General features: G+C 43.3%; 1 long non-coding RNA gene across 1 annotated transcript; it reads left to right on the forward strand.

Moving 5' to 3' along the window:
- Positions 1 to 21,548: 21,548 nt before the first annotated feature.
- On the forward strand, positions 21,549 to 23,362 carry LOC131912040 (uncharacterized). Its single transcript, XR_009379502.1, has 2 exons — positions 21,549 to 21,866; positions 22,977 to 23,362. It is a non-coding gene; the product is annotated as an uncharacterized LOC131912040 (long non-coding RNA).
- The last annotated feature ends 1,379 nt before the right edge of the window (positions 23,363 to 24,741 follow it).

Below are 24,741 nucleotides of genomic sequence, written 5' to 3' on the forward strand. Positions count from 1 at the left end.
TATCAAGCTGTAACTGACAAGGCATTGTGTGGAGGCTGTTAACATACTGCTCCGTGTATTTATTGTTTGTCATTTTACTGGCCCTGACAAAGGTCTCTCAGTGCTGTAAATCACACCATTAAATCTGCCATGAGCAACAGAGACTGTTGGAAAGAGGAAAAAGAAAGCATGGTGTTGAATCCCTGTTTCTAGTACAGGCTGAGTGAGCTATCACGTCTGCCAGGAAGCCTTCCCCCTTTGGCCTGACACTTTTACAAGTGTCAAATTGTTGGCTTTTGACCCCTTGGAAAGAGAAAAAAATATTAATAACAAAAGCGTTTACCCTTCCTCCACCCTGTCTCCAGGTGCTTCTGCCCTTGCACTTGGGAGAGATGCCAGGGGTTGCCCCCTCCAGCCTATGCGTGCTCTTTGGGGCAGAAGACCTCCAATATTTTAGGATGGTCTTTGGACTGTGCCCTGCTGACCAGACTTTAGCTGCTCTCTTGAAGATGCATGGAGCTTCCCATGAGCCTCATCTCTAACCAAGACTTGTTTGCCTTTGAACTAGGAAGTTGATGAATGGGCTATAACTTACAGTGCAGACCAAAGTGGGCTGAGGTAGGACACCAACGTCTGGTGCCCAACTCTTCCATATTGGAGCGTGGGTTGGCCATTCTGGGCCTTCTAACCACCCAGATAGCTTCCACAGATCCCCCTGCCCATGGATAGGTATAGAATATTAAGGTAGATTATTGTATATACTAGTAAACTAATTTAGTAAAATATCAGCCTTAGATAATTTACATGGTTATGGGTTCTTGTATGTTGATACAAATGTAACTATTTTTATATTCCTATTTAAGATAATTTATAAGTTGAGACAAATACAAAACTGTTTGTTGTATTATACATATATTTCTACTCCTATCTGAAATATCTTGTATATTGACACAAATGTAAAATTAAATTTATTATATTGTATGTTCTACCTCTGTTTAAGATATTTTATATACTGATATATATTTAGGATTATTATTATATTGCATATTGCACTATATATTTCTACCTCTGATTAAGATATTTTATATAGGCCGGGCGGTGGTGGCGCACGCCTTTAATCCCAGCACTCGGGAGGCAGAGCCAGGCAGATCTCTGTGAGTTCGAGGCCAGCCTGGGCTACCAAGTGAGTTCCAGGAAAGGCGCAAAGCTACACAGAGAAACCCTGTCTCAAAAAACCAAAAAAAAAAAAAAAAAAAGATATTTTATATATTGATATATATTTAGGATTATTATCATATTGCATATTGCACTATATATTTCTACCTCTGTTTAAGATATTTTATATATTGATACATATTTAGGATTATTATCATATTGTATATTGCACTATATATTTCTACCTCTGTTTAAGATATTTTGTGTATTGTCAGATTTTTGAGGTCATTGTCCTTTTACTGTACATTTGTTTACAGACTTTACTTTGTTTATATGAAGACTTAGTCCTTATTTATTTAGGTAGATAGGACTTACAGATTTATAGTCACCCATGCTTGTCATTTCTATAGTTATTAGCTAGGTTGTCCAGATTTACAGATACATAGGTCAGGTGGATAAGTAATCTTCAAACACTTCCTAGACCTAGAGAACATGGCATTTAAATAACTTAGAATTCTGTTGATGTGAGACATGATTGCTTCTGGCAGCACCAATCTGATCCCCAGAGAATGTGGGGCTCCTAAGACACTTTGTTTAGAAATTTAATGCCCTGCTGGGCAAAGAACTGCCCTTACCTTGACTGCTGACAGCACGAATGCTGTCCTTTCTGGACAAGCAGGACACAAGGAAAAGCAACTACTGAACTCTGCCAAGACAGGGTAAGATGGCCTTTCAAAATTCCTGCTTCTGAAAATGGTCTGTCAGATATTCTAGGCCTGTAGCCAAATTGGATGCCCCAATGGTGCTGAGAAACTTTAGGTGACTGTCCAGACTGCCAGCTGTCTCTTTCTATTCTCGAAAGATTTTCGAAAATTGCTTGTGTGTATGTATTTTCCCATTTTCTTGGGTATTATTACATTCCTTCTCAGGTCTTTGGTGGGGTTAAAGACTAATAATTATAGTTACAATCTTCTCATATCTTATCTGAAACATACTAAGTTCTAGATTCAGATTCTTCAGGATAGGACAGCTTTTGGAATAATGTCTCTAACATACCATTTACCTATGTTCTGGACATCTCTGGATTTTAGTATGTGTCTCTTGTTTGATGTCGTTCTTGTTGGTGGTAGTTCCATTTTTTATGTCATTACTTGTTAGTTCTCCTGGACAATATTTAATAATCATTCCTATTGTATATAGTTTTGTGTAAGGTTAGAACTTTCTTATTTAGACAAAAGGGGGAGATGCAGTTGGAGCTGTTTGAGCCATGCCCTGAAGTACTGCCCCTAATGAGGTTGCAGGTAACTGTTACACCTGCCTATGACCTTGAAGTACATGTCCCTGGGGCATGGCTGCTCAGGGACCCTTAAAACCTGGGATGCACGTATGCAACTCTCTGTTTGCTACCTCATTGTTTTGGATGCTGGGACGGACCAGGGCAGAACTTACCAGAGAACAGCGTTGGACCGTGCCTCACCCTTCCAGGATCCTGTGACAAATTCCTTTATTATGTCTTGTGAGTTAACTCCCAAATAAATTCCTTTGATTACTAAGCAGACTCCATGAACTGCTAATGATATAATCCCAATACCTTGCAATGAAGTTTGTAGCTTCAGCACATTTTTAAAAACCTGTGAACTTCAGTGCCCTTGTCTATTTGGAGTTAAAAAGAGAAGAGGTGTTAGATTGAGTTACAGATGGCTCTCCTCTTAAGATGACCTCTTTCAGGAATTGTTGACTTGACCCTTGTGCAAAGTAGAAACTGTATTCTGAATTTTAAATTTTGATTTGTTTTTAACCGGGCTAGTGTGACATATGCCATATTTTTTGGGGATTCTGACTGGTGACATGAGTTGCATCTGCACCTGCCAAGTGATCAAGAGGAAGAATCGTCGCAAAGCTTTGCTGTGTGGTGGGCAGGTATATGGAAAGCATTTTGATGGGTGGACATCCTTAGCTTATGATGGTGTCATCAGGTTCTAATCTCACCAGAAACTTGGAAGCCTCTTAGATATACCTTCCAATTTTAAATAAAGCAAAGGGACTGTGAATGGCTATCTAGAGCATTCTAGCAACTTTAGGGAGGGCTCCTCTACAGTATTCAGAATAAATCTCCATCAGGGAAGAGTATTTAATCAAACAATGGGTTGTTTTTTTCAGTAGGGCAAAGGGCAAAGGAAAAAAACTCACCAGGGCCAGGGTCTGAACTAGGGAGTGGGAAGACAAGAATGTAATCATTGGTTTGGAGTGGGGACAATGTTTTCAGGATTCATTAAATATAGGGAGCTGCCTGCCAGTGTCTGTAATGGCTGACTTTATTTTTATAACACAAATGGATGTTTTCGACAACAGATTTTGAAAGAGAGGACAGCTTTCATTTACACTCTCACATTTCTTTCCTGAAACTTCTAGGCTAAGAACCACCTTGGTAATATTCAAAGACCTGCTTGGACATAACTGAGAACCAGGCCACTGACATTTTTAAAGTTTACCTTTTGTTTCCAGTCAGTTACTATCAGAATTTGGTACACGCAGGCTTCAAAATCAGCAACCTCTATATTGAGTTTGCAGTAATCCTGTAATTATAGGTTTGAGGGAAGGTTAAAATTGCTTATAATTGAGGAAAGGATGGTCAGTGAACCATGCCATTCTTTCGTCCTCACCCAAGCTTTCCTATTGGTGGGTGGTACTCCTGTAGGGAGCATTTCCTTAAGAATAGGCAAAGAGCAAAACTCCAAGTTCACAGTCCATGTTGAGCCCTTGGTCTTGATTCTGCTTCTAAGATAACATTAATTTGTCATTTCCCCAGTGGGTTCATCAATGCTGATTAAGTGAGCATATTCTAAAACCTGCCAGGGTTGACGTCACAATCCCATCATCCACTTATGTGGAGTGTCCTCACAGCCCTGGAGGACTCCTTTCCCCTCTCATCCCCATTTTTCTCATCACGCGTGGCCACTGTCACTCAAGGAAGCGAGGCAAATGGGGCTGATTTATTACATACTAAGGGACTCGTAAATCTGAAGTAGCTTTGGGTTTTTATTGACCATTATTTTAGAGATGTCATGCAAGTCTCAAATTCTTAAACATTTTAAAAAACTAAGCACGTGCACGTGTGTGTGTGTGTGTGTGTGTGTGTGTGTGTATACACACGTGCGCGTGTGCACATGCACGCGCTCATGTATGTGACTATAGTACCCATGGGGGAAAGAAGAGGCACTGGATCCCCTGGACCTGAACTTACAGGCAGTTGTGCACATCCCAGGGTGGGTGCAGGGAACTGAACTAAGGTATTCTGGAAGAGCAACATGCCCTCTTCACCATCCACTCATCTCTTCCTCACCAAATCTCAACTCTTTCCCACACATTAACTATTATATATGAATTGTTAAATAAACTATAATAAGAGAACTGAAAGTAATTTGAAACTTAGATTTGTATAATTTATAAAAAAAGATTATTTTTATTTTATTCTATCTATCTTTTTTAGTTTGTTTTCCTGTTGATTTGATAAACACCGTGACCAAAAGTGACTTGTGGAGGAAAAGGGTTTATTAGGCTTCTGGGTTACATTTCAGCATCAGGGGAATTCAAGGCAGGAAGTCAAGCAGGCAGGAACAGAAGCAGAGACCACAGAACACTGATTACTGACTTGCTGCTCCTGGGTTCCTCAGTTTGCTTTCTTTTATTATTAATTAATTAATTAATTAATTATATGTGTCTATACATCAAGTATCTTGATCCCATTCATTTCCCCTCCCCTTTGCATCTGCCCTCCAACTATGCACCTCCCCGCCCCAAAAAAACAACAAAATTTAAGAGAAAAAAAGGAAAAAAATAAGATTAAAGAAAGATAAACTGGAAAAGGGAAAAATGTAAAAATCTCGTCATGGAAGATGTAACGTGACAATGTGTGTCATACCGTGATCCCCTTTGTCCATATGTTTTTACTTGCCAGTGTTCATTGCAAAGAGTCATTGGTCTGGTTTGAGGTCTCTGGTTTCCACTCTTGGGCTCCTCCTGGATATCCTGTTGTTGCCCTGTGTTGCGAAGATCCTGCAGCTTTGGGTCTGCAGGTCAGGTCCTTTCACATGCTCCAGCAGATCACGCATGGAATGGATGATAGGGAGGGCCAGTTCATACCCTTGGGTCTGGGCCTGAACATCTGTGCTCTTATCAACAGAATGATCTTTGCTGTGCTGCCTAGATGGTGGTGGTAGTGGGAGGGGGTGTCACAGTGCCCCTGGGCCTGGCGGGGTATCGCCCACTCCAGTCCCATGGCATGTGGAGTTGTATGTAGTGGGTAGCTGTTCCAGCTTTGACCTGGAAGTACTACTCCCAGTGAGGCTTCCAGTAACTGTCACATCTAACTATGGCCTGCTCCTTAGGCAAACCGAGACGGAGACTTTAAGACCTGAGATCCAGATGTGCTGGCTCTCTTGGTTCCTGGTGATCCTGGATGTTGGATAGTAGACTGAGCAGAGTTCTCCAGAGAACACCACTGGACTGTGCTTCACTCTCCCGGATCCTAAAACCTATCCCTTTACTTGTTACCTCAAAATAAACCTCCCTTTTAACTACGTGGAGTTGCCTTAATAAATCCCCCAATAGTCGTGATTTCTCCGGAGTCCAGTTGTGATAAGTTTGCTTTCTTATACAATTCAGGACCGTCTGCCCAGGGACAGCACCACCCACAGTGAGCTGAGCCTTCCACATCAATCACCAATCAAGAAAATGCCCAATGGATGAAGAGATTCCCTCTTCCCAGAGGACTCAAGTGGACAAAACACAATCAAACCCAAATCAATTTTCTGATCTGATTTCCAGATCAGAAAATCTTCAATGAACTAGAATAACGGCTTTAGTTGTCAGCAGCTTAATTTAAGACCATTTCTCAGTATTACGAATAAAAAAAGATGGCGTCTACCATTCCCCGTACGGGGCAGTGGACAAACCGTAAGCCTGTGCCACCCCTCTCCCCTTTGACAATTGAGAGCAAAATTGAACCCAAGATTTGACATATAAAGATTTTGTATTTTTCAAGTGATTTGATGTGTATGTTAATGATTATCACGATTTATTAACCTGACCACCAAATCAAGGTTTAAGTGAAATATTGTATGTGAAGAATTGAAAGCATTATTTGTGATGTTTGGATAAACACAAATTCATTCTTATTCTTGCCAAGGGTGGCCCTTTAATATCCTAAAAATATGTTCCCCCATGCAGTCACTTTGATATTAATTTATTTAGGATTTTTTCCTGAGGATGAAATTACTTCCATAAATACAATTAGTTAAGTACCAGCCCAATATGCCTTGTTTACATTTTAAGAAAAAATTGAGTCAAATTTTAAAATATTTCTATGGGGGAAAAATGGATCACATATTGAATTTCGGGGGGCGAGGAAGGTCTGGGTATTTCTCGGTTGCTTGTCTAATTATAGTCTTTCCATTTGAGAGGCTATAAGCAATGGACATTCAGTTTTCACCCATGTAAAGTCTAGCTGGTAGAGGTATGGGGGGATGAGGGAACAGGAGCAGAGAGCTGCTCCCCACTGTCACAGGGCTGGGGTGGTTACCAAGTTCACAGAACTGTTGGTTCTGAATTGTCTTCTGCAATCTTCAAGACATGTAAGTCAGGCTGCTTGCCCTTTGGGCACTCCAGGTCCTTTTTCTTAATGTTTTAACTCATTTCCACCTCTCTTTCTTCCTGATTTGGCTCCACTTCCACACAGGCATTCATTTTATCCCCATGTTCTCTAAATCTTCCCACCTATCAGAGTGGACACCTTCCACTCTGGCAGCACACCAAACAGAGTCCCTTCTCTGTGGGAGCCCCACCCCACCCCCAGGTGGAACACATTTTGCACAGTTTCATTAGGACATCAGTGCAAATATCTAACCCAGCTTTGGGGACACTGCTTTATGAGTGACCTGGCTATACAAATGTCACAACAAACGGTCAAGGTTGTGCAGTTCATGATGGGTAGAAATGGTGAACAAGCCTCCCACTGTCCAACTTCAAAGAACTTCAGCTCGGCTGCCTTCCAATCTCCATGCTCACTCCTATTTGCTGCAAAACACTTCCTCAACCCATCCGTGGACTCTTGTCCAGCTCCTGTCCACAGCCTTACATGAACTTCCCACCTATAACAGGTTTCGAATTTCTGAAGGGGAGGCCTGGAGCGGCTTCAGATATGCTGGCAACTCTTTTCCGTTTGTAGTGTTCTCACTCCCGTAGTTAATAGCATTGACTGAGTTCTTACTTTGTGCATGGGTTCCTTTAAATGTTTCCCCACATTATCTGAATGAATCCTTATAATCACGCTGAGGGTGGTAACCATTATCTCACCTCCACTTTATATGTACATGGGAAAACTAACACTTAATGAAGTGTCTTGTCCAAGGACACCCAGCCTGTCTGCCACAAACCAGCTGGAATCCAGGCCTTCTCTCTGGAAAGCTCCATGTCTTGTGGTTTTGGTGTTCTTCTGGGGACTTGTATGCGTATGGAGGAATTATCTGTATCGAGTGTTGGGAAATGCCCACTGAGACTAGTGGTACTGAGCCAGGCTTTCTCTGTTTACCCGAAGTACCTCAAACAAACCCTGGCCAAGGGACATTCAGGAATTGCATCACACGGCTTCTTGTTTCCAAATACTAGTGAATGCTCAAATTTGTTCAAAATTCTTTTATGGAAAACTGTTTTCTCTATAGTATAATTTTCGATAGTTTTCAATGGAGAGAGGAAATTGGATCAGCACATCACCTGCGTTTATTTTCTTTTCCCAGGCCATTTTTGAAAGGGGTATAAAAGGTCTTTTTTTTTTATGTTAATCTTCAAAATTCTTCTGGGGCATATAATCTTGAAGTCAGCTTAAGTGTAACCAATACTAAGTTTTCATTTTTTTCCATAAGAAAGGAAAACAGCCAGCAGAAAGATAATTTACCTGTATCAATCTCTTTGCTGATCTCATATCTGTATCTATATGTGTATCTTGGATCTATATATACATACACACACACACATACATACACACACACACACACACACACATACACACACACGTTTTGTCCCTGGTCAGCAGCATGAGTGATCAGTTCAGAAGGGCCATGGATTTTCTATGGAACATATGAAGACTGAGCAGCTTGGAGCTCGATGTCAGTCATTTGTGATGAACTTAGTGTCGTTTCGTTTGTTGTGTTTCTGGGTCATATGCTGAAATAAGGCACCTGATTAATTTCTTATAAAAATCTGAAGCTGTCAAATGAGCATATTAATATATTAGCTTTCTAGTTACCACACTTTTAAGGTGTTTTGAAAGCTTCTAATATGAATATTAATATGATATGAATATTAATATGTTCAGTTAAACTCACAAATCTGATATTATATAAACTATTTTTTTTTTACTCTTGTCTCCTAGTGACTGAAAAGGAAAATCTAATGAGCATTACTATAGCCATCATCTCTACTTCCTGTGTTCTTTAAAAATATTGATTTAAAAGTGAGCAAAAGCCCTCCGGATGTGCATGTCTAATTTTAAATTCTCTATGGTTGTTTGACCTCGACGCTCAGCAGGAATCATGACCCAACACATCATTTTTGTCCTCATTTGGCGTTTTTGTTTTCCCCTTTCAGAATCATTGAGAAGTGAACAGTGCCACGGAACTCTCCAAGAGAAAGAAACAGAACACGCAGTTTGTCAAAAGCAGAATTCCCAGTCTCTCACATCAGGGAAGTGGCTCACCCTGTGTGGTCACAGGCACAGGTTCCTTCCGCTCGTGGACTCTTCCATCAGGAGGGAACTGTGTTTGCATGCCCTTTCTTTCCCAGATGCAAATATGGTTTCTTTCTACACTGGCCAGCGGCATTTCTACCGCCTAGGAACTCCAGTGTTCTGACCTGCAAGAAACTGAGGGGGTCTTTATGGAAAAGCCAACCCACCCCCCTCTTAACTGATGGAAGGTCTTGGGATCCAATCCTTTCTTAGGCTAACATTTGAATGACCAACACAGTACAATGGCCAGCGGTTGGTAAGAGAGCAGTTAGCACTGCCGTAGAGCAGTCAAGACCACGCATGGACAGCTTGGCATCTGCAGCGCTCTCTATCTGCTTTACTCTCAATGAACGTGGCTGTCGTTTGTCCCTCTAAGGGTCACACCTCTTTCCAAGCTCAGATGTTGTCAGAGGTTTCTTTGGACCCTTTAGATTGCTGATGGAATTCTCAGTGGCCTGCAACTCATCCCAAAGAAGTAACCAAACACAAGGAGACTTGGGGAAGAGATTGGAGATGCGATGATGTAGTCATTTCTGAGCAGCTCGGGCCTTCCAGTCAAAACTCAGTTAAACTCCTTTTGTATTCAGAGATTGTGTTGGGGGACAGGCAATGGCTAAGCCCTGAAAGGGCCCCCAAAATCTTGCCCTCTTTGTCACCTAATTGGCTGCGTCCGTAAATCGCAATTGGAGAGCTTTTAAAAGCTCCAGAACAGGGATAGGCAGCCGCTTTATAGGAAGGCAGGTGTGAGGCCATTAAAGCCACAGGGCATCCCAGGGATTTTAATCCCTCTGACCAATTACCTGGAATTTAACTTGGGGCAAGTAGCAAAAAATGAGGTTCCTACTGAGTCCATGTGTCTGTGCCCAGGCATATGTGTGGTGTCCTAGGACTGGTCATCAAGCATAATTTGTTTCCCCTCTCTCTGTCTGTCTGTCTCTGTCTCTGTCTCTCTGTTTTGCTGCCTCTCCCTCTCTGTCTCCCCCTCTCTCTCTTGCCCTTTGGTTTGAGGTGGCCACCTTTTTCTATCTTTGGGGTGACTATGCTTACCTTATTGGAAACTGCCTCCTTCAATAACTTTTTAGAAAAATTTAGTAAGGGTTCAAGATGGTTTAAAATTTGTAGTCGGGTATATCCAGTTCTGAAGAGTTAATGAAATCTTCACTCAAAGGCTCGCCCCATCCCTTTGCTGGAATTCATGGCTATCGAGGTGGTTTTTCTTCCTACTACTCTTTACTTTAGTGCTTCTAGGAAAATATGGCTAATCCATGAACGCCTTCACAACAGAAGTCTAGTATAACAAGTATTGGTCGTCCACTACAAACCAAGCATTCTTCATTCCACATACTCAGAGAAGAAGTGCTGCAGACTTCCAGGCTGGAAATATTTGCATACACATGATTAACGAGATATCTTAGACTGTGACCAAGTCACTAATGTTTCATCATCCCTCACAGACGTAGCTGGAAGGATGCCTATGTGTTGATGGCCACCTGTCCCATGAGATTGGGGGATAAGATCTTTCACTTGCTGACACCATATCAGTGGTTAGAAAGTTCCAAAGTTTGAGCCACTTTTGATGACAGGTTTTTGGTGAGGAATGATTAGCTTGTACTGTTAATACTCTATGTGTAGATTGTAGGAAGAGTAGAGATCTCCTTGGTCTCAGTCTTTGAGGCAACTATCTGCCTACCTGGTGTCCAGTTACTTTTCTATTGCTGTGATAAGACACATGACCAAGGCAATGTATAGAAGAAAGAATCTATCGGGGCTTACAGTTCTAGAGGGTTAGAGTCCATGGCCATCATGATGGGGAGCCTGGCAGCAGGCAGGCAGACATGGCAGTAGCTCAGAGCTCACATCTTGATCCACAAGCAGAAGGGCGAGAGAGCTAACGGGAAATTGTGTGGGCTTTTGAAACCTCAACATCTGCCCCCAGTGACACACCTCCAACAAGGCCACACCTCCTAATCCTTCCCAAACAGTTCCACCATCTGAGGACCAAGCATTTAAACATATGAGCCTATGGGGCCATTGTTCAAAATACCACACACGGATACACGATTAGGATGACACACTTGGAAAAGGTAGTGAGATGTAGCAGAATGTTTTCAGTCACCAAAATAAATAACATAGATGTTCAGTGCTCAGAGATGTAAAGAGCCAAGTTTAGTTTATTCTGGAAAACCTTTAAGGGGAGGAAGGACTTTCAGGAAGATGTTTCAAGACTGGGAAGCATGAGATGAATAGGCCCAGGAGAACTGGAAGAGTAAATATTTTAGGAAAGGCGAGCCCTGGTGACTTCCTTTTTGTCAGCAAAGGGAATAGGCTGATTTTCAATGACAAGCTTGGGAACAAACAAGGCACTGTAGCTTTCACATCATAGAAAAGAGCAAAGACAATCCACTCATTCCTCTTGTCAGCAAGCTTTTTACATTGTAGATCTTGGTGAAAGCTTAAGGGAGGAGAATGTATGATTTGGAAGCTCATGAATCTGCTACAAAATCTTGAAAGGACAGAAAAGAGAAGCCCATGGAACCTGGGCTTGGCTGGGATTCCTAGAGGATGCAGTTAGCCTCCTTTGTCCAAACTGAGATCCAAAGGAAGATGATGGTACTATGCAGTAGCAGTCAGGCTCTGTGACAGTCTTATTGAACACAGGTGTGAGCCTACGGGGGTGGGAGGGTTGCTTTGGAATTAATGCACTTTCTTCCCTTGGTGGCTCCACAGATCACATTACCCATGAGGAAGGCAATGACAGCGCATGGACAAGTGGAACTTTTGAGCTTGCCTGGCTTGAAAAGGAGAAAACAGAGCTTGCTGGATCATAGGGCAAGTTGCAGGAATGACCATAGCATATCTTTTGACTATCTTTCCTCTAAATTTAACTGCCCAACTACAAACACAGGGTCTGGGGATGAGAGCTTCTGTCTCCCGAGGGGTGACATCTATGATTTGGCTTCCTGGAGTTTGCTCAGTGAAGGCCAATAATGATAGTGTTCCTGCAACCATTAGGCCAGAAGGCAATGCATCTGGGATGTTTCTAGCATGGACCTGGACTGATGAGATTATTGGATTTAGGGTGTTGGTTTGTTTGCTTGGTGTGTTCAATGAGATGCTGTCTGAAGAATGCCAGTAAGTCGATTCAAGCATTTCTGGAGGAAACAAAAAAAAAAAACCAAAAAACCCCAAAACCAAAACAAACAAATGAATGAATGAACACAAAAACAAACAAACAAACAAAACCCACCACCACCAAAACAAAACAAAACAAAAAACCAAATGGGAGTATCCTAGCCAGTGCTCACTCAATTCTGGATCAAAATAACCCAGAGAAAATTCAATTAAGATTTGAAATCCTCTCCCCTAGGAGAAGAATGCTGTCAGTTCGAGGATTCCGGGTGTGTAACAGCCCCACCCAGTTATTATCAGTGAGCCATGAAGCTCACAATCCAAACTTCATGACGCTCAGTTCATGCATAGCTGTACAATCCTGTGGAGCTGTAGACCCTAAGTCTGCAACAAGGGTTTCAGGTGAGTTTAGAAACCATCAACTGTCTCTTAAAAATGTGGGGACTAGGCTTCATTCCATACTCAGAGAAGCTAGACTTGAAAAGAAAGGCTGATCTCATAGAACCTTCTAAGATGTGTTTTGGGCTCAGCTTTGTGCTTGTAATTTCCATTATTTGAAAGCCAAGCATGGTGGTAAGCACTGTTTCCTACAGAAACATTTCAAAAGAGACATTAGTATTATCCTCCAACAATGATGGAGATGCTGAGATGTAGGTGAGGTGAGGCCTTAGAAAATGGTCTGAGGAGAGGATGAGCTGGGCCTGCTGGCCTCTTGATTTTTGGTGGCCAGTGGTCACCCCTCTGAACTACTTGACTTTTAGTAAAGACTGGAAAAAATGCTGTTCTACAGTCTATCCACAAGGGGGTTTCATTCAAATTCTAGGAGGTGTGGAGAGAGATAGAATACTTGAGAACAATAAAACAAAGCATACAGCAACAACAACAGGAAGCCAAGCCCCCTTAGCTCAATTTAACTCTAAAGGTTGATTTTTTTTTTTAAGAGAGAGAAAACGGCTAACACTTGATGTGACTGTGAAGACAGACCCCCGGAAAGGTCCATTCATCGTGAACTCCATGGCAGGAGTCCTTTGAGTAGGAATGCATCTATAATCAATGGTAACGACTCCCTGTGGTTCGGGAATGAGCTGCCCTAGGAACATGAATTTTCTACATGGTTCATATTGACCCACCTAAATATCAGCTATATTGAAATGCACTTTTTATTACTATGGCCTTTTGAAAAAACCATCATCCTGCCCCATGAATCACTTACTTTAAAAAACATGATTGGTCATCTTTATTATGAGTTTCATCTTTTATCCTAGCCATATTATCCCTGGGGCATACTTGGAGTCAGCTGGGTCCCCTAGACCACTAGAGAACCATATAGTGCTGTGGTTTTGACTTCGTGTTTGCTTTCCTGATGAATTTCTCTCTCCTTTCCCCTTCCCACTTTACTTCTGCTCTTTCTCCATTCTTCACCTTCTTCTTCCCTCTCATTTTCACTTATTTGGGAAGCACGCATTGAGAGCGTAACTCTGGCCAGCAAGTAGCTAAGCAGTGGACGGTGGACAAGGGACAAGTTAAGTCCATGTCTTTGAGTGACTTCTTGTCTTTAGCTTTCAATTGTCGCTGGTTTTGGTTCCTTGCATGCCTCTAGTATTCACACCTTTGTACTCCGACTTTCCATTTTCATCATGCACTCTCTACTTCTAACTAAAATAAGACATGTAGCCCCTAATGAAAGCTTGAGTGAAATATGATTGATCAGCCTTTGTGATTTGAGACAACTTTCAGCATCTGTCACAATTTAATAGTAGAACCCATGCATTGTGGTAAAAAGAACATAGGCATTTATTCTGATATTTACATCAGTGTGACCTCGGCCAAGTCACTCCTCTTTTCAGATGCAAATTGCTACTGTGACAGTGATTGCCCTGCCCACTGTCTGGCTGTTTCAGTTTATCTTCTGTTGCTACAACAAAATGTCTGAGGATGCATACCTTATAAAGAAACAAGGGTTATTTGGTTCATCATTCTAGGGACTAGCAAGTCTGAACAGCATGGCAAGTGTCTAATGAATGTCAAGTGCATGGATGGTCTTGACTCACAGTGGTGTTCTCATGGGGACTAGTTCCATCACCCAGGACCTGCTCAATGCTAGGAGATGGTCATGAACACTCAATACCCAACCTTTCCCCACTAGGCACTGTTCCTCAAAGGCTTCTTGAAATGTCATCATTGGTGTCCACCACGCTAACATAACAATGCGTGAGCAACTTCTATTATTTTAGAGGTGGAGGAGTTTCTGTCTTCACTTTTGAAAACAAAAAGTTTTCCTTTAATTTTCGTTTTTGATGATAAAGTAGGGCAAGGGTCAGTTCAGAGGATTTGAAAAGCACAGACTGAAAAAAATAGTTAGATCCAACTGTTTGCTGTTTGTTCTAGTTATATATTTTTCCCTCACAGGAATGATATATTCTATCTAGTCAACTCCATTTCCTAGACATTGCTAGAGTAAATGTTAAATATATGTGTGGAGAAATACATAAACTATTTCCAGTCTCAATGGTTTGCTAAATATAGTCTTTTAAAAAAGAAATCATCAAGTGGGCAGAAAGACCCAAGGGTGGTAGCTAGTTGCTAACATGTGCCTATTAATCTGTTCTAAATTCTATTATGGCTGACTTCAAGCTACCAGCTGTTCAATAGCTGACTAGTAACATCTCTAAATATCCATCAAAGTTATCATGAGCATGTTATCATGACTTATGAGCACTTTGTTCTCTATGGAGTTGGTATGAGGAGAAATGCTCACTGACATGAGGTTTTCTTCCTAGTAGCTAACATCTTTTTCTAATCCCATGCGGGGCAAAATGATTTTGTATGTTTGTTTTATGTGGGCATGCATTTGATATGCATTGGTGTGTTCCCTGTATATGTCATGCTGTAGGTACTAGGATGTCTCTCAATTATCTCCCTCTATCTTTTTTCCAGCTTTCCATCTATTCTGCAAATCACTCACAGTCTAAATTATTTTGGCCTTAACATTTACTACACTTTTTGAGGACAGCACTTAGCTGTTTTAGCAATGCAGCTCCTGTGTTGAAAGAAGTATGTTCTGGGTAGTAGGTTCTCAGAAAAGATGCAGCCTTTGTGGGAGTGGTTTGTTGGAGGCAAGCTAAGGCTGTCAGGAAGCCTTGATGTTCTAAGACAAGAGTTCAGGACTTAATGGAACCAGGCAGGATCAGTTCTACAGAACTTAGATCCTGAAAGAGATTTTGTATGTATGGATCAGTGTATCAGTTATCTATTGCTCCATAGCAAGCACTCAGAAACTTAGATGCAAGACAGAACAAGGTTTAATTAATTCCAAAGCCTTCATGGGTGGCTGTATCAGTCATTTTCTGTTACTGTGATAAAATATCAGAACAAAGGAAACTTAAGGAAGAACGAGTTCACTTGGGCTTTGTATTCCAGATAGAGAAGAGCCCACCTTGGCAAGGAGGGATAGCCGTAGACAGCAGGCCTGGTGGCGGGAGCAGAAAGCGGAGAGCTCACATCTTCTAATGCAAGCACAAAGCAAAGAGAATGAAGTGGAAAGCAGTGGAAGCCTTAAATCTTCAAAGCCCACCACACTGACAGACTTCCTCCATTAAGGCTGTTCTTCCTAACAGTGCCACCAATTGGGAGTACAATTCAAATATCTTAGCCTGGGGTGGGGGACGGACACTCTTATTCAAACCACTGTAGTTGATTACAGACTCTGCTCTTTCATTGGGCTCATTCATATAGCTTTACTGAGCAGACCAGTTTTGGCAGTTAGACCCCTCTACATATCTGCCATCTTCAGTAAAGCTTCCTGGCTGGGTCACATGGTAACAGCAACATTTCAAGGTGGCGATATATAGGATTACTTATCAAGTTTCCGTCATTGACTTACAAATGTCTCATTGGCTAAGGCATGTCATGTAGCCAAGCCCAGTGTTCATGTGAGAAGAGATGACATAGGGTACATGGTACTGGTTGTTGGGGTAAGGGGATGTCTTAGTTACTTTTCTTTGCTGTGACGAAACACCATGCCCAGGCAACTTATCAAAAAAAAAAAATGCATTTAGTTTTGAGTCTCCTGGCTGCAGAGGGTTAGAGTCCACGTCCATCTCAGCAGGAAGCATGGCAGTTGGAAGGCAGCCATGGTGCTGAAGCAGTGGCTGGGAGCTGATATATGGTCCACAAATGAGGGGCAGAGAGAGACCGGAAATGGTGTGGGTTTTTGAAACCTCAAAGCCCACATCTAGTGACACACTTCCTCTAATAAGGCCACACCTCCTAATCCTTCCCAAATAGTTCTATCAACTATGGACTGAGCATTCAAATATATAGGTCTGTGGGGTCCATTCTCCTTTATACCACCACAGGAGACATTAGCATATTGGTCTACAACAGTGTTTCTTTCTCCTTTTCTGATCCAGACTGGTCATGTGGTTGCCTCCACGGGTATGGAATAATAAACAATGCCTATCTGGAACATACAGTAAACTGATTATAAATGTTATTTTTTTAGGCAGATCAACCTTCTTCTATGCTTGGCATACATGATTTTATGTACATGTGTTATTTATACACCCGCCCAAAAGCACTAGAGGCTGCATACAATGAAAAGCAGATTCACAATTAAGCATTAAAAATACTCAAAGCCTTGAAGGCTAACTTTGTTGTTTTAATTGAATATTAAATTTAACATCGAGCTTCCTAGGAATCAAGGCAAAAAGGGGGAAACATGATAGCACACGTGCTCTTTATTGCTTGCAAACAGAACGTACACTCTGTTTTCGAAATGATCATCATTGTCTTGGCTCTGCATTCATAGAGCATCCTAGGAGACGATGTAGCCTGTGAAGCCTGCTGAAGAAACCATTCTCCATCCATCTTGGGATGGGATGTGGTGAGACCCAGTGGGGACGATCAGATACAGAACTACCTATGCAATGGGGGTATGCAGCTTTCTAGTACAGACATAGTACCTGGAGAACCCAGGGTTCTGAATGCAGTCCACAACATCAGGAGCATGAGCAGGGAGGGATATTGCGGCAGCTTCTTCTGTCCTTCAGATATCCCACGGAGGTCTGGTGCTGAATGCCCTTTCATTCTAGAATGTTCTCTCATGTGTCTCTCTTCCTAACTTTATTCAGAGCTTGCTCAAATATCCCACATCACAGTCCTTCCCTAACCCCATCCCGAATCAAAGTCAGTGGCTCTCCCCACGCCCTGTGTGGTGTCTGCGTCCTCCCTTACCACAACACTCTGACTTCCTCAAGGCTGCAGTCAGCACACAGTACCATCAAAGTGCAACTGGATTCTGTAACAAACCGAGCCTTGCCCCTGTCCCATAGTGTCTCCTTTCTTTTAAAAAAATGAAATTTTAATTTCATTTTATGTGAATGGAGTGTTTTTCCTATACATATGTAGGTATGTGTACCACATGTACTGGTTGCCTGTGGAGGTCAGAAGAGGATACTGATTCTCTGGAACAGGAGTTACAGATGGTTGTGAGCAGCCACATGGGTGATGGGAATCAAAGCCAGGTCCTCTGCAAGAGCAACCAGTGCTCTTAACTGCTGAGCCATCTCTCCAGCCTGTGACTCCCTTCAGACTGGAGGTTTAACTCCTGGATGCTCACTGTGATGGTTAATCTTCCTTATCAATTTGACTGGCTGTAAACTCACCTAGGAAACACACCTCTAGGCTCAGCTGCGAGTATTTTTCTGGAGAGATTTAACTGAGGAAGGAAAACCCTTCTGGAATGAACATAGAACATTCCAGGGGCTGGGAGACCGAATAATAAAAGAGGAAGGAGGAAGCAAGCTTGGACCAGCGTTCCTCTCACTCTGCCTCCTGGTTGCAGACATGGTGTGAGCAGTTGCCCTGTGTTCCCACCACTAATCTTTCCCTGCTTTGATAAGCCGTATCCCCTCAAACTGTGAGCTAAGGAAATCCTTCCTCCTCTAAGTTACTTCCTACCTGGCATTTGGTCACAGCAATGAGAAAAGAAAGGAATGCCGTCATGAGCGGAACAGTATTAGGTGCCTGAGATGTAGAGCAAGGAAAAATGAGCCCAGGTTTCTTTTCCAGACGGCATCCAGCCCCCCACCAGTGCAGACTAGCTCTCCTCGGGGATGGGCGTGTATATCCACATAGCACATATCTGAGGAGCTGTGTTTGAGTGACACTGTGATCCCAGTCTTGGCTCCGCCACCTACTAGCTGTGTGGCTTCTGGAAACTTGTAACCTTCGTCTTCTTAAAGATGAAATGGGGACGATGAATGTGCCCCATTCATAAGGTTGGGAAGACCCGGGAAGGAAGTGTTCAGATTGAAAAATTTTTTTTTCTTTCTTGTCGCATACATCTGAAAGAGGTGAGAGTCGGCAAAGGAGAGATGTAGCTGTTTTGCTCTGAAGGCAATTTATTGGAGGACCACAGGGCTATTTATTTTCTTAACTAGAGGTCACGAGACATGAAGCCTAATGAATGAGATTGGTGGCTGAGGGACTGGGAGTTTCCTCTTCTTCTTCCAAAGTCTCTTCTCAAACTGAAAAGAGAGAAAGAAGAAAAATCCCCCTGTAAATTTTATGACTTCAGTGTCAAAAGTCTCCTATCCAAATCGCAGTAAATATTCTAATGAAGTCTGGAAAGAAAGCCATTTGTAATGGCTCGGGGCAGAGTATTAAGATAGCCTGTTTCTAGTTAGTCAGTCATTAGAGAGATCTAACATGCATGGGAAATGGTTTCCTGTTCTAAGTGCTTTAAAACCCAGTTTTAGGAAACCCCACTTCCTGCCGGCTCATTTGGAGACGACAATGTGCCAACTGGTCAGAATTCTCAGATGGCCAAAGGGTTGCCTCCTTGGCTATAATTTCATTCAGCTCCTTTTACCTAGGAGAGCTGGGCTTTGCATCTCAGGGTTCCTGATGAGAAGAGAGTGCCACCGTGGAGGATGTCTGGGCCTGGGCACCCTAAGGGCTGTCCTATGCATGGAGTGTATGGGGATGGAGTGATTCACATAGGGTCAGACACAGCAGGAGGGCCTCCCAGGCCGGAGCCTGCCCACATGGCTCTGGACTTTGCCCTGCTGGTGAGGATGTGGATGAATGCCCTGGCCGCGGGAGGGGAAGGGCAACTGATGGGAAAGGAAATTTTTCTGTTGCCTGATGTGCTGTGCAGTAAAATGGGATTTTCTAAAATAAGGAAGCCTCAGAGACTTCAATCAGAACGTAGATGAAAGTATTTGCTAATCAAATCCGTTTGTTTCTTTCGGTTTGTGAGATGAGGGTCAATACTGTATTCAGTAGTGGGAAATGGGTGGATCCAGGAAGACCACACATTTTTCTCACCTCCAAGTACCACCCTCAGCAACTGTTTGTATCAAAGAGGGCAATTCATAACAAGCTATCATTACTATTTCACCAACCAGGCCCAAGACATACCCACTTACAGACACCTGACTCTTCCCTGAGGAGGCACAGCCAGGCCTTTTTACTTACTTAGCTGAGAATTACAGTTAAGGAATTCTCAAAGGAAAGCAAGGAGGAAGAGGAGTGCCATTGTCCCTTACGACAGCTCAACTTGGGACCAGCTTCTCAGCACTCACTCTACACCCTTGCTGTATTTATGTCAGAATGTTCCTGTCCCGGATTAGGCACGTGCATTACAATTGAACTGTGCAGTGGCTGGCTCTGGAAGGCCCCATGGGTCTCCCCTGTCTGTCCTGCTGTATCTGGGCTGTCACTTTGGGAAGAGGCAGCTAGCCTGCTAGAGCTAAGAGGATGCAGAGGGGCACATTTACCTGAGCAGCAGTTACCTACAACTCCAGGATCCAGTGAGAAGCAATACTTCCACAGCCAACCTTTAGATACATGGGCTCGATAAGCCCTCGCGTTTTGGAGCAGTGTGTTACAGTATGAAAGCCAGCTGACACGTCCTCATTTTACAGATGAAACAAGACTCAGATCTTCGTAATGATTTTCTCCAAGTACAGGGACATTTGATTCTTACCCGTAGGGTCAATTGCCCTTTCAAGGGACCCTTCTATTAACTGACTATTTTTAGGACGCTTCTCTGGGGTTTGTATTGTTTTTCTTTAAAGACGGGAACCACTGTCATCTTTGTGATTGAACAGCTAAGGACTGGAGCTGACTTTGCAGGCAGGCAGGAAGAAATGGAGGGGTACAGCTGTCTCCACCGCCGTCTGATTTCTGTCAGGCCTTGTCCTTGTCTGTCACCTCTCTTTCCATTGGAGTCGATTTCAAGTAGTGGGCACTTTGATTTTAACAAAGGAAGCATAATTTTGAAACATCATCTCCACCAAAAGCAAGTAATTGTTAATGCCAGCTTTTCAGAACTAACCATGCAGTGGGCAGGAAAGGCGTGGCTTACCTTATTACACCTCAGGTCATAATCAATAGTTGGCAGCTCTTTGGCAGGTGGGGCCTGGGGGACAGTGACCTGAGGATGGCACTACAACTCTGAGAGCCTGGCCTGGGTGTCAGGGACCTCTGCCCTAGGCTCATTTGTGGGAACTTGAAAGTCCCCCTCTCGGGACCTTAATTCCTCCCTTGTAGACACGGGGCTGTCAGTCCTCCCCTGTGTTTTCCTGCTCTGACGCTGTCACCAAGCACAAGGTCTCTGAACATTCAGGTGACGCTGTAAATAGTGAATGTCAAGTTTCAGATCATCAGAATGGAGCCTGTTATTTTCGTGATGTGCTCCGAGCAACCCGGGATTTTATGTCACTGGTGTGGCACAGATATAATTTAGAAAAAGATAAGATTCCTCCAAAGTACAATAACAGTCCTCATTATTTATTTTTTCCATCTTATTTAAATAAAGATTGTGCATTTAAAGCTGTGTTTGATTGAACAACTGTCCCTTTTAAAAATTTTCCTTGACAAAAGCTATGAATTATTAATTTCTGTCATTGTATTCACAGAACACATGTAATTGTAAGTAAATGTCTGAAGTTAATGAAAAAAATTAAGAAAAGAGGATTTCTTTATAAGAATTAATGAAACATTTCCTCCAACCTCTTTGAAATTGTGACTCTGAAGCCTTGAACAGTTCTTGGGGGCTTCTGTCTACATCTAAGGGATCTGAACGCCACTCTGCCATTGGCATGAAGGATGGGCCTTTGATTGGCTCGTACTGGCTGGGAGATGAGCAGGTAAGGACTCAAACCTCAGCTCTCCCAGGGCTCCACTCATCTTGAAGCACCTTTTGTTTGTGAGAGGTCACAGAGTTTCCCACCCCATTATTACCCCTGTTGTCACAACCGGGAACATTTTCTCTTAACACCACAATAAAGAAGTTGAGCTTTGACTCCTGAAGAAGAAAAGGAAGAACCCTCAGCTCCTGGAGGTTCGATCCCCAAATCAGACTGGCATTTGCCTTCAGAGCACTCCACGCCAGCTCTCTCCAGATCACCGATCCTGGCCCCTCCCACTCTAGCTGTTCCTATAACTGCGCTGCAGCCGTGAAAACCGAAAACCAAACACTGGGAGGCCTACGTTCTGTTTTAAACACTGTCACTAAGTGCTGTGACCCAGGTCATAGCTAAGTCCCTCTTCCATCGGGAACCCAGTGTCAAAGCGAACATTTGCCTGGCCGTGGGGCTGGTGAAGGCTGAGGGAAAGGAGGCCTGTTGTCAGTGGCAGGATACAATTTGCAAAAGAAACTATTCAGTTTTTATTTCCACTCCTTTGTCTCTTGGAGACGTCCTGGCGTCTGTTCAGCCGCTGTTCAGGGATCTTGGCATCATAACGGAGGTTTGAAGCCACTGCCTCCCTGGGATCGGAGATATGTGATATGTCCCAGTGTCCTTTGCAGGTAAATGGAGCCATGAGACTGAGTCTTATTAACGGCCCAGGAAGTCTCCCATATGAGGACCCCTGGTTTCTCGGTCTCCCTCACTCTTAGGCAGGTGCAGACGTGAATGGATTACTTCTTTTCAACACGGCTGCCATAAAACACTTGACGGAACCAGTCAAGGGTGGAAAGATTTCTTCTGGATCCCCGTTTGGGAGGGTTTCAGCCTGTTTTGGTGGGGGAAGGGGTAGTGGAGCGGCTTCTCTCAAGGGAATATGTGACAGGAAGGAGAGAGAGAGATGTAGATGGGAACCCAAGGGTGGATACAGCCTTCAAAGGCCCAGCTCTAGCGCCTGACTTCTGTCATTCAGGCCTCATCTCTTATGGCTTCCACGGCTCCCACAATGCCACTACTTACTGGGAAAACATTCAAAACAGGAACTTAATGGGGCATATGCTGGACTGCAACCACAATGGAGCATTCCAGGTCTCTGAAGATGGTGACGTCCCGCTAGACAGCAGCCGCTCTCTGAGCATTTAACAAGAATACAAGAGCAGCAGACATACCTTTGCTGTGTGCAGCCGGGGAGAGCTGCTCTATCACACGGGCTAGTGTGCCGGATTCTTCTGCAAGAAACAACAGCTCAAATCTTCAGGCACTCTTTCCTGGGACTATTAGGAAATCATTGTGGGTGGGGGTGGGGGTTGCTAAATGGTCCCTGACTTAAAGGATATGAGGAAAGGTTTACATTTGGAAAATTCTGTCTTTGTGAGTAATTGTGGTAACCAGATGGATGAAACAGAAATTTCTTAACTGGAGAGAAGCTACCAAAATGTTGTGAATTTAGCCTAACCAGCACATCTACAAGAGATTTGGGAGTATGACGCTAGGCCAGTGCATGGTTTACGATCCTTAGTTTTGCAAAATTGCAAATTTTTTCTCTTTTGCTAGAAAATATCAATGGCCAGAGAGTGGTGATGTGGTGTGGTGTGGTGTGGTGTGGTGTGGTGTGGTGTGGTGTGTGTGTGTGTATGTGTGTATGTGTGTGTGTGAGAGAGAGGGTCATATTTTGAGACCACCTTTCTCTATCTCTCCTTCCTTCTCTCTTTTCTCATGCTCCTGCCATCCAGGTCTGAAGGCCTTTGAACATAAAAAATAGATTAAGGGAAAAGGCACATTCCTATGATTTACTCCGATGTACGCACTTCAATCTATGCAGAAGAGAGGCCCCAAATCATCCCCAGACCAACACACCGTCCTCAGCAAAGGACCCTCTTAACTCCATCACTGAAGTCTCCATTAATCAGCCTGATATATAGATGTCAGGTTTTTCTGGCAGTTGAAACATGAAGCACACAGCATCAGCTGGGGATTGCGTTTCAAGCCATAAAGACCATGTTTACATGCTGGTTCTGTTTAAGAATTTTCCCCTATCATTTTACTCAAATGGCCTCCCATTTTATGAGAAATAAAGTTAGAACTAATAAAGGCAGCCCCTTCTGAGCTCGGCAAGGCATCCAGGCTGCGGCCATCTTCACTGTAACAAAATGCTAAAATTATTTAGAGACAACTGTGAACTGCTCCCGTTCCCTGTTGACGAGAACAGCACCAGGAGCTGACGTGGAAACAGAACGTAGACACGGGGAAAAGAATCTAAGGAGTAATGAGAGACACATTAACAATTAGAGGAAGAAGTCAAATGCAGGAGAACCCAGCCGAAGGCCTGTGAACTCGCCTCTCAGCCCCTGGCATGTTGCTGGGCACACTGGGGCACCTGAAGGACCTTAGGCGTGCAGATGAAATTGGCTCCACTCTTCCCTCCTGTTTTGTCTCTTGCCCAACAGGAAGCATTGGGCCACAGAGGAGTCTCCATTTCTAAACAGTATAGACGATGTGAGACGGGAGTCCTCTTGCTTAAGGGTTCTAAGGGATGGGGGCAGCCATGGCAGGAACTGAGTTCTTACAATTAGAAATGTTGGTAACCTGCTGATCATGGTCAACGACTTCTTCCCTAACATATTCTCTCTAAAGTCAAATCCCAAAACTCTGTCCCCTCAGGAACTCTGGCTTCCCCATGCTTCTTTCACAGCAGCTGCTCAGAAGGGTTTCCTGGGTTCTGTGGAAGTCATACAACATGCACCTCTACCTGTGTGTCAGGCAGCTGCCAGAATTGTCCCACTGCAGCAACTGGGGACATTTTCGCTCCTCCACTCATATTGGCCACCTGTGCAATGCCATGACATCCCGACAGAACAGCGTGAGTGAGGAGAGATTTATTTGGCTCTGTGTTGCAGGGTTCCATCAGTTATGATGGGAGAGGCATGCTGGGGTTCCTGACGCCAGAGCGTGTGGCAGAGGCTGTTCACATCATGGTAGACCAGGAAGCAGAGGGTGGCTGCAACCAAGGACCAGGATATACCCATCAAGGTCCCAAGGACCTGCTTCCTCCAGATGCTCCTCCTCCCTGCCTCCCCCTCCCCGCCCAACAACAGTTCCACAGCTTTCCAGCATGATTCAACCAGCCTTGGAAGAGGTCTGTGAACACAAGCTTACGGTGGATAGTCCAAACTCAAACCATAAGAACTCCTCAATTTCTTTCCATAAAGGTCACCATATCTGGTTTTTAAAGCAGTTCTAACTGGTGTTTTACTTTAGTAGAACAGATTATTGTTGACCTTTTACCTTTTGTACTTTGTGTGAAGGGTCTGTTCGGTAGAAATGATCCTATAAGGCAGTGGTTCTTAATATGTCAGTCGTGACTCCCTCAGGATTGAGTAACTCTTTCACAGGGGTTGCATATCAGATACCCTACATATGAGATAATTATATTACAACTCATAACAGTAGCAAAATTACAGTTATGAAGTAGTAAGGGGAATAATTTTATGGTTGGGG

Source organism: Peromyscus eremicus, chromosome 5 (assembly GCF_949786415.1).
Source record: "Peromyscus eremicus chromosome 5, PerEre_H2_v1, whole genome shotgun sequence".
NCBI classification, from domain to species: domain Eukaryota; kingdom Metazoa; phylum Chordata; class Mammalia; order Rodentia; family Cricetidae; genus Peromyscus; species Peromyscus eremicus.